We start from the raw sequence: 9,552 nt of genomic DNA, 5'->3' as shown, positions 1-9,552 counted from the left end.
GTAAACACCATACATTTCATGTCAGGGTGGCCGAGCGGTCTAAGGCGATGCGTTCAGGTCGCAGTCCAGTTCTCTGGGCGTGGGTTCGAATCCCACTTCTGACAAAACTTTTTATAACAGCTGTAACATTTAATGCGACTGCGGATGATTGCGACTCATTCAACTTGTCTGGACTTCTTCAAAAGATTGCTCTTACATTTAAAGTCAGCAGCAATAAATTTAAGCGATGAAAACATTTGTCTTGGATATTCCATATACATCAAATCTTTGGTTAAGCCATACCTCTCACAGACTATTTAAAATTCTGACGATCTCATAGATACACTGTAAAACGTCATAAACGTAAAAAAATGACTTTAAAAAAGACTACATCAAGGAAATATCTATATGCATTGTACCATAATCGTTCACATGGCATATATAATACAATCCCTTTAAGTCAAGTTTTACACAATTTCATTTCCAGTTCATTGAATCCTGAAATCGCGACAAACACGTATATCGATTAGACAGGCACGTCATTGGACGATATATCAGCAAATGGAGTGGTGGGGCCTGCCATTTGAAGTCACCGCGGATGTCCATTAGCCAATATATACAAGAGCATCGACTTCTACGTTATGCAGACTTTGATGCTTGGAGGACGATGACAGAGTTAAGACATCTGAACGTCGGCCGTTGAAATCCTGACCCGATGGAGAATCCGCGATGACATCACCGCGCGCCGTAATTACGTCACATCTTACATACACGTTGAAATAGATAGAATACCTGTGAATGAGCATGTTAAATGACCTTGTTGAAGTCAATAAATAATTTTTACATGTTCAATTCCCACGTTTTCTGTAAAAATGCATTTACGAGGATTGCAATAGCACAATGCTCTGCTGTTTTGTTGAAGACGAACAATCAGTGGCTAATAAATAAAAGAAAGTAACAATTTCCACAAGATAAGTTTAATAGCACGACCCATTTTCGATTTATTACAACATCTTCAGGTCTCTGCCTGAAGTGGATGTAATACATTGAACACGGGTCGTGCTATTAAATTAATCTTGTGGAAAATGGTTGCTATATTTTCTTCATTTTGTTCGAAGTCCACCACATCACGCTTGAAATAACTCAATCAGAGGCTTTAGGGAAAAGTTCGGTGCGGCATCAGTATTTCAATTCTAAGATTGGTTTACTGCAGCCCTCCATTCTTCTCTATTTAGTGTTAATTCCCTCACCCTCTGACACATCCTTCATCCATCCTTTTACATCCTTCTTAATTTGCCCTTTGTACTTGTCTCTTGGCCTTCCTCGCATGGCTTTCCTTCAATTGTTCCTTCTATTATGTTTCTAACTAATCAATTGTGCCTCAAGGTATGTCCAATCCATCTAGTTCTTCTTTGCCGTAGTTCTCTTCATATGACCCTTTCCTCTTCTACTCCTCTATATTCTTCATTGTTCATCACTTTGTCTGTCCATTTAATCTTCATCATTCTCCTCCAGCACCATTTTTCAAAGGCTTCTATTCTTTGTTGGTCCACTTTCCCAACATTCCATGTCTCCGATCCGTAGAATGCCATGCAGGGCACTTCACCTCATAACATGTTCTTTATCCATTTTATCCGCCTTTTTCGGATTTCTCGCAGCGACTAACTCTCTTCGCCAACGCTATTTACAATCTCAGCATTCGTCTTCCTGTCTGTCCTTCGAGAGTGATGGAAAAAACAAAGACAAGAACAAACAAGTGGCATTAAAATCACGTAACACAATACACGAGAGAGGATAAGAATTCTGTCGGAGGAAGGATTCGCCTGGAATCGATAACACACCTGCTGATGTTAGGAAACAATTTAAAAGTTTGTCTGGAGGATATTTCTTTAAGGTAATGAGGCATGGAAAATTTGACAGTGACAAAATAGATAAATCTGTAGTTATTGAACATTTTGTGTTGAATAGAGTATATTTTTAGATGGACAGGAAAAAAGAATAAGGAATGTATGTATCTATTCTAGGCCGTACGCAGCAAGATGTTCAGGAGGCGTATGGCAGGGGGTTTAAGGTGAAAATCATTCAGTAACCAATTTTGCAAGGGTTAAAGGTTATTGGAACGTAACTAGATTCATCGGTTACAACCTATTTTCGTCGCTTATCTTTTTATTTGTGGCGATAACGAATCGTAAGCATAAATAAATAGTCCCTGAAACCATTGTTGCAGGATTACATCTCTTTCATCTTATCCGAATATACCAATTATCGATCCATTGGCGATGGAAATGTGATATTATAGAAGAAAACTGACAAAGAAAAGGGTTGAGCAAAAAGTGAGAAAGTACTAGCGAAGAAAATGGTATGTGATGAGAAAGATGCCTATGTAAAATATTTGCAAGAATAAGAGTTAAATTGAGTGGACTCTTCCTGAGATCAGGATGTACAAAACTGAAGGAAACGCTTGAGGAAGAGCATTATGGGAAGGGGGAAATTCCGCTCCCTAAAACGGTGCGTTACATTCGCCAACCGTGTCCTTGAGACCCCTTGAGTTGCATGTCCATGTGATGTGATGGTGGAGTTTCCTCAACTTACTTTTCACTTCTAATTTTCACGTCATTGGATAAATTTTTACTACATTCTAATGTGCATGTGTATGTTATTTGATAGTAGACATGTATGTATTTGCATGCGTGTAAGTTAAAAAGGTGCAATTATTTGTTATATAATAGTAAATGTACTATTTTCAAGTGTGTAAAATGAGAGGATTTTTGCATGAATATATACATCACTGTGGGTTTATGTTTGCCTTCATGAGTTGATTTTAAATGTGGTTTTGTTCCCTTTTACAGGTGGTGACCTCTCACACCCCCCACCACCGCACGCCCTTGCGGCGGCTTTCGGGGTATTATGTAGATGTAGATGTAGAAAGGTTTTTGCATGAATACTATATATACGCCTCTGTGGGCTAAGGTTTTGGCTAAGCATGTTGTTTCGTGGTCTTGCATGTAGTTTGGTCCTCTTTTACGGGTGGTGACCTAATACCCCCCGCCGCACGTCTTTGCGGTGGCTTGTGGGACATTATGTAAATGCAGATGTAGATGGGGAAAAGCCTCTTATGAACGGCCGGGAGAGAGTAGTTGAAAGTGTTTGTTTGAGGGACTAAAGATGTAGTCAGGGAAATGGATATGGTTTGGAGAGCTACTTCAAATGAAAATGTTATTCATTTGATAATAAATTAAAAATAATTGGGAGGACTATATCACATCATATTTTATTTCGGTATTACCATGTTTGAGAAATTAAAAAAAAAGTCCTCTCTCTTTTCATCGCACGGATTGAGAACGTTTCTACGATTGGCACTGAAATTTGAAATGACTTGGTTTAATTTAATATCCGCATACCAAAGAAGGGTAACGGAAACGGTTTTAAATCAAGAAGAGAGAGAAAGAAGTGCAAAAAGAGAAAATATTGAGCATTATCACCTTCGCTGGCTCGCGGATCCAACGGAAGAAGACTTCAATCTCCGTTTTTATCGCAAGCGGTCGAAGGTGTTTAAATTAAAACCCGCCGCTGCCACCGCCCCCGGCGCTAATTTCCATCGCATTGTTTTCCCCTTTGCACCACCCCTCCCCCACCCCCTTCCTGATTCATACTGCCGCGCGAGACAAAAAAAGGATGAAAAAATAACTCGTATTCCACATGAATCACGAGGTCGATTTCAACGGGATTTTCCATCAAACAGCATCCCTCTTTCTCTCTGCCTCTATTAAATATTGCATAATTGGATAGTAATTCTCCTGTATCTGGATGCCTGCGTTGGCGATAAGTGGAATCAAGAATGAAATGAATTCACACACACGCACAGTAGATATATAAACACACACATAAATAAATATATATATATATATATATATATATACACATATAAAACTTATGGAAATACATTTAAAATAAAAGAAACTGACTAATATATATATATATATATATATATGTATAGAAAAATAACTTGGACAGCAACAAACAATATAGGAACACTCACACGTTATTTCTTAACAATTTCGACGGAATTTAGCTCCGTCTTCCTCAGTTCTTTTTATGTGTTCTTATATTGTTGGTTGCTGTCCAAGTTTTTTAATCAACACTTCCGCGTTACTTCGACGAAATCATTGCATATTATATATATATATATATATATATATATATATATATATATATATATATAATATATGTATTATATACATATATATAATAAACAGACCCCTGACGCCATCTCTTGGCCAAAGAGTCGGGGCACTTGGTAGACCCACGGATTTCAGGGTACATTGTGTTTCCTTGATAGCTCAAGCGGTTAGAGCATCTGCCTGGCAAGTGGAAAGATTAGGTGTTCGAGTCCCGGTCAAGGTAATATGCATATCGAATACTCGTAATTGCTAATAAATTACTTATACGTTATAGATTTCCTGTCGATAATTACAAATTATGTACGAGTACTCTTGCAGAAATTCTCGCACTATGAGAATTCTTGTAGTCCGTTGTAAACATAGTTAATTCCCTACATTTTTCTATTTCAGCAACTTTCCTTTACATACTAACTTAACTAATATCAATCTATCATGTTTTTTCACAAGTGAATGCTTTCGCAAGAACATTCACACACGCACATACTCATTTAATGATAAAAAATGAGAGCTTCACTTACAGTAAATAGATAACTCAACTAGGACGATAGCAAGAGAATGTATTCAATGAGTAAATTGAACGCGAAAACGAAAATGTTTAAAAAAATATAGTTTTCAGCATGGTTTATCGATCAGGGGATAATTATATAGCATCCCTACATTCTGCATCATTTTTCTTGCCAATGTCTTCAATCCCTCGCAGCTTCTTGCTCCTATATTTTCTATCCCACGTTTCTTGTACTTGATCCTAGATCTTCCTTTAGTAAATCATTCCTACATGTTTCTTATGACGTTGTCTATCAGTACGCTATTGTGCTTGGAGGACGTCTCCAATCGATTTATCTCTTCTCCTTTTGACGAAACCATTGATAAGACTCTTTGAAGTAATTCTTCATATGTTACTCAATCTATACATTATATTTCCATTATTCTTTTGTAACAACTCATTTCAACCGTCTCCAATCACCTTATCTCTGTTTCCCTTGTCTTTCAAGTGTCACCTCCTCATGAAAAATAGGCTATATATTTATTATATTATTTATATACTCTTGACTTATCGTTTCCTTGCGACAATTTAAGTCCTCTTTGTGATTATGAGTATTATTATATATCTTAATTTAGTACTATTACTTAGGTGTTACTCCTGACATCCATTTTGTCTATTGTACTATTCCTTTCTCCTCCATTAATATTGCTGCCAATATAGGCTAACTCTCCTCTCCTTCATCGGAAAAATGAAATAGACGTGTTTAAGATAAGGAAACTATAAGGGGAGACATAATTTTACCCCACGCCTTGATCAATGGTGGTCATTGAGAAAAGGGAGAGCAATCGAAAAAAGAAATCTTTGACTTGAAGTACTGAGTGGAGAAGGATTCGTTGTTTGAAGGTACAAAGGAAACCTGTGGAGTGGGCAGAGGGTTAGAAGTGAGACGAAAAGACGAGGGTTCATGTATAGAGGATGATGGAGAGGGCGGGGTGATCTCATGTTGGAAGAAAGCCGGAAGGGATGATGGATGGATGGAGAAAGAGGAAGTGGATGATGATTCAACGGGTGATGAAACGAAAATTAAAAATAGTGATGGAAAAGAAACTTCGGAGGGGAATAACCGGGATGATTGAAAATAATACAATGTATCGTTTGAAAAAACTATAATGGGTTAAGTTTGCGAGTCTGAATACGGTGCAGGAGGAACCACCTCCAAGCAATAAAAAAAATAAGAAAACATAAGAAATAATAAGAATATTATACGTGTAGGAAAAAATTAAAAAATAAAAATAAGGGAAAAAAACAAAAAATAAGGGGAAAAAAACAAAAATAAGAAAAGAGAAAAAAAAAACCTAGAAATAAATAAATAAAAATTAAAATATTGAAAACTTCCCATTAATTAAAATATTAGAAGAAGTCCTCCAGGCTCCATTCTCATCGATGCTGTAGGTCAGGTCGAAAATTAAAAAAAAAAATTCTGTGCACCTGCTGCAAACATCTCGGCGATTAACACGTTCCTCCAACCACCCACAATCAATCAACACCCCCCCTCTCCCCCTCCCCTTCCCCTTCCATACCAGCACCCCTCTCCATACTAAGGTCACGCGGGCGTTGTGTATTTAGGTCAGAAGTGAGAGACTCAAGAATAATAAAGAAAATCTCGACTGTCGGGGACGTATTATTTATTGCGCGATCGCTTGTTTTTTCTTCTCCCCTCAACGGGAGAGGAAAAGGAGCAATGGGTTGAAAAGTTTCAACGTCAACTGCATTACTCGACCAATTAACAAAGGAAATTGAGAAGTCCATCACGAAAATGAATCTCACAGCTTACCTCATCACCTCTCTCCAGAATCTACAGACTGAATTGCTAAAACAACACCGTAAATACGAGGAAGGTATGACAAACGTCAAAAACCACGACCCATTATGACTATCACTACCATCGCAATAATAATATATCGTCAGGGAGCTCTGTGTAATGACATTCACAACAAAAATTGAACGCGGAATAAAAAAGCAGCTACTAAAACTTCCTTCTGAAAAGACATAGTATGCAAAATATTCTTTACGCGACGCATAATCACAGGACATCACGCATACATTCCACTTCAAATGTCCAAGATGTTTATTCATCAAATCTAGAAGCAGGTGTTGATAAAAACGAGTCGGGAAGAGGACATTCAAGCATTGCGTGAGTGGATCTGGAAATGTAATTCAATCTTAAAGAAAAAAAAATAAAAGATACGAGGAATTGAAATTTTCTGCAGGAGAAAAAAATTGAAAGACGTCCTTGGCCCGTCGTTAGAAACCTGTCCTGTACTGGTGGCAGTCACTGGGAGTATTCCCGAGCTGCTCTTTTTTTTCGTCTCGTGAGGAAAAGAAAAACGACGGAATGAGAGCTGACCAATGAATCACTATCGATGTCCGAAGATTTCGCCGTTTCAAGCAGTCAATGGGACTGAGAGAATGGTTTGTGGAGATCGCATCTTCGGGGTGAAATCAATTTTAAGAAGTTCAAGGCTTTCTATCTTTTATTATCTCAAAGAGCATTTTTATTTCGTCGCAAATTCAGCCGAAAAACATCACTGTGCGATACAAATAAAGTTAGCAAATACAGATTAGCACAAATTTCAAAACCCTCCAATCTACGCCTATATATATATATATATATATATATATATATATATATATATATATATATATATATATATATATATATATATATATATAATATAAAAACGTCCGTGGGTCTACATCTACATATACATCAATACTCTGCAAGCCACCAAAAAGGTGTGTGGCAGGGGGTGCAGCACCAGGAGGAAAGGGTAAGGGATGAGGGGGTTAGGGTTTTTCAAATGGATGGGGAAAGGTGAGGGGAACCGGCAAAAAAAATATATATATAAATACACTAGTATAACCATTCGCAGTCGCTACCTTGTAGGTCAATACTTATTATGTCGAGCCGGCTCCTGGGGGATTTCGATTACAAGCATTCTGGTCTCTTACGAAAAGTGAAGAGTCAGGCGTGATGTTGTGGAATCGAGACATAATAAAAACTTCGTTGCAATTTTCCACAGTTAAAACTTTATTTCGACCATGGTTTCGATACACTACACGACCTGATGATGATACAGTGTATCGAAACCATGGTCGAAATAAAGTTTTAACTGTGGAAAATTGCAACGAAGTTTTTATTTTATCATTCTGGTCTCTTATTATTCTCGGAAAAAATGACCATTTAAACCTGTCAGTCTTGCAATCTATCTCTCTAATCTTATATTCGTGATCCCTCCGCCCGTAATACGTTGGGGTTCGTATTATGTTCTTGATGTCATCGGAAAAGGACCCATCTTTTAATGTTTTTAATAAGTTTAATCTGTATTGTAAACGCCGCTGTTTAAGGGAATCCCAGCCTGAATTTTCTAGCAAAGTATTTACGCTACTGCGTTGGTCATAACAATTTTTGACAAATCTAGCCCCCCTCCGCTGAACTCGATCCAATTCCGAAATCAAATTTATGTCTTGAGGATCCCATATACTGGCAGCATACTCTAGGTGGGGCCCGACTAGGGCAAGAAAACATCGTTCCTTCACTTTTTCGTCACGGGTCGCGGTAGTCCAGAGGGTAGAGCGCTGGAATGCTGAACCTGCTGGAGGGGCCCGAGCTCGATTCCCAGGCAAGGACTCTGGGCACCTGCAGCTATGTCATTTTTCAGGTACCTGATTATCCTGGGAAAACATAACCGACCCAGGGAAAGGAACTGGCCCCCTACCCTGATGAATTTCACACGCCGTCGGGTTTAGTACTGTGGTGAACTCTACCATCACCTTCCAAACCGACCTTCGGGTTGATTACTGTTTATTTATACTTTATTTATACTTTATTAAACTTCAAATTTATAATCACGCATATATATATATATATATATATATATATATATATATATATATATATATATATATATATGGACGCATGCACACACTTACAAACTAAATGTTCATGTGCTTTGTTGAAAAACGATGAATGTTTCACGCAGTCTCTATCGCTGATTTGCTGTTCTTGAAGATATCAATTCGCTACGATGAAGGTTGGATGAAATACGGCCTACAAACCTGCCGATACTGAAAACTAAGTATTTCGAATTCCAACCCGAATATTCCTCATTCGTGGCGAGGCGAGGCACTGAGTCACACTTTCCCAGCGCCAAGCGGCGTTCTCGGCAGAGAGAGAGAGGGAGATGACATATTTCGCCTTCGGGCATTCCCGGTCGATGGTCGTTAAGAATTCGATTCGCGTACGCGCGAATTCTCCGAGGCCGAGATTTTCACTCACCTCCACATCCCATAATCTTTCCGATTCCATTCTCGTGATCTCACTCGATCGCGATGCAATAGTTTTTATTATTATTATTTTTTTGTGATCGCATTGAGGTCAAGGCTCGTCCCAGCGATTATCGCATTCGAGGAATTCTGCACCACCATCATCGACTTTTTTTTATTAAATTATTGCTTTTTTTGTTCATTTGAAGGCATTCCGAATTCTCCGTAGGCACACTACCGTCTGTCTTAACTCCCTCTCCTCCCTCGTCTTCCAAAGGGCTTGGCTGATTCCTTTTCCTTGGTCTGGTTAAATTGAGAATAAATTAAACAATATTATTTTAATCTATGTCGCAATCGCGATGGTGATGCGTAGCGCGTGTGTCAGTTATTAAGAGACATAGGCATCTGCATACGTTTTCATAGGCTGTTTCTGACGATGCTTACTCCATTAACTTAAAGAAGTGCTGAAATCTAGATGTTCAATATTGGATGCAAACTCGTTGATAAGTCTCGGATGAATCCTTTAAAGTGATCCAAATCTCTTTTTGAATTTTTCATGCTAGCGCATGCATAAACGCTAAG

The 9,552-nt window shown here is 38.3% G+C and overlaps 1 non-coding gene across 1 annotated transcript; it reads left to right on the top strand.

The window, feature by feature from the left end:
* Positions 1–20: 20 nt before the first annotated feature.
* TRNAL-CAG (transfer RNA leucine (anticodon CAG)) lies at positions 21–104 on the top strand. The gene has a single exon. It is a non-coding gene; the product is annotated as a tRNA-Leu (tRNA).
* Positions 105–9,552: the final 9,448 nt, after the last annotated feature.

Source organism: Hetaerina americana, unplaced genomic scaffold (genome assembly GCF_022747635.1).
Source record: "Hetaerina americana unplaced genomic scaffold, ioHetAmer1.1.p SCAF_88, whole genome shotgun sequence".
Lineage (NCBI taxonomy): Eukaryota > Metazoa > Arthropoda > Insecta > Odonata > Calopterygidae > Hetaerina > Hetaerina americana.
The sequence above is the reverse complement of the archived record's forward strand: the minus strand, read 5'-3'. Positions and strand labels throughout refer to the sequence as shown.